Below are 2,003 nucleotides of genomic sequence, written 5' to 3'. Positions count from 1 at the left end.
AACTTTTGATGGCTCTCCAGTCTTCCCTAGCTCACTAGACAACATGTACTAGAATTCATGCACACCCTTATATTTATATCCCTATTGTTGTTGGAAACTAACGCCGATGAGGGTGGGTCTGTAGTGAGGTCCAGTTTCGTTCTTTCTTTTTATGACCAATCAACATGCTTCCATGATTCTTAATTGCCCTTTATCCTACATCGAATCGGTTACATCTTTCTTTTTAGTTATTATCTTGACGGCTAAGGAATCCATCTCTGTTCATATGTGAGTGAGCCATTGGAGCTGGAATTTGATAATCTTGATCTGGACTGTTTCAGATGCTCAAGGATGAGGTTTTATAAGACTTAAATCCCATTAGAAAAAAAACCCACTATTTAAATGAGTAGATATTAATCTTAGCTCATTGCAATAAGATCTGGGGACCGTTTTAGGCTTAAATGAATCGAGTTAGGTTCATGGTTTTCAGCTGAGGATCTTGCTAATTAGTAAGTTGGTTGTGATGGGTAATGGAAAAGAAATGCTCAAGTGTGCAGATGGTAGTTAGCTGTGGCTCATTATTCTATTGGTATGCATGAGAGAGAGAGAGAGAGAGGGTTTCTAGAAGAGTTGGAGGTTGGGTTCAAGGGAAGATGACGAAAGAAAAGGGAAGAATAGGGAAAAAGATAATGAGCGTGGTTGTGGTTGTATGTGGGATTTGGTTCACCTTCCACTTTTTTTCCTCCTTTTCTTTCCCCAAACCTTGTGGTGCAAGTTCAGGCAATAAGAAGGTTGATTCACCTTTTTGTTGTTATTATCTCCCCTCCGATTTGCGTATCATTTGCTACCCACCACCACACAGTCTCTCTCTCTCTCTCTCCCCATAGATATATATATATATATATATCTCATCATGAAATCCAAGTGGACGGGAAGGGTGAAGGATCAGGGGCAGAAGTTGCTGTCAAATGGAGTGAGAGAGGGAAGGATGTCCACTTGTGTAAATAATTGTGTGTGTATTTCACCTACTTTTTCACCGTCTCTGACCATCTCTCGACTGGTCCGACTCTGGGCTCACTTGGATGTTGAAACTGCGTATGATTTTATTCCCACACAGAACCCTCCCCCCTTCGTTCCTCACAGAGCCCACCTAAGCTTATCCACACAGCTTTCAAAAACTAACCACACAACAAAGACAAGTTGTTGCTCCATTTAATAATGGCTCTATATGCTCGAGAATTAAAGGGTGAAGGTAGACATTGATATGCTCAACCAGAGAATTTACCCTTGCAACTTCTACACTTAGATGCGTTTCTTTTCTTTTTTAAAATAACTAGTCTTCTTTGTTTCGTTTTCCCATAAATCAATTTCTAATTTTTTTATGTTTATTTACAATTAAAAAAATCATCAATAAAAAAATATTTTTAAGTTAAAATAAAATTTAACTTGATGGGATGAAGAATACTTTTCAAAGTTATTAAAAATATCTTATTACCTTAATATTTTGTTTTAATTTTTTTTTGGAGTTTGATTTAATTTGAATTTTATACCAACTTTAATCCCTATTGTCTTGATTGTTATTTATATTTTTTTTAATTGAATTTTTTTTATCTATCAAATTTAAACCTCATTTTATTAATTAATATTTATTTTATTTAAAATAATTTATGAAATTGTAATCTTTTAATTTTATTAGATTTGGTTTTTGTTATTTTTAATTTTATTTTTAAAAATAGTTTGTAAATTAGATTTTTAAGTTATTTTTCATCTTATTTTTTTTATAACATAGATAAATATTAAAAAATATTTGTCTGCTTATTATTTTATAACACTAACATGTATCAAATAAGAGAATTAACTTTTCATAAAAGCTATTTAAAAAGAATACTTTCCACCGTACAAATAAATCACATACACATTAATCATTCACGTCTCTATATATGTAGTTTCAGTATAAATCTCATCACCTCAATCAGTTTGGTTATTGTACACTGTTGGTTGGCACAAATGCCTCTTTTCCTACC

This window comes from Populus euphratica, unplaced genomic scaffold (genome assembly GCF_000495115.2).
Source record: "Populus euphratica unplaced genomic scaffold, PopEup_1.0 scaffold3.1, whole genome shotgun sequence".
NCBI lineage: Eukaryota > Viridiplantae > Streptophyta > Magnoliopsida > Malpighiales > Salicaceae > Populus > Populus euphratica.
Note: the sequence above shows the minus strand (reverse complement) of the source record.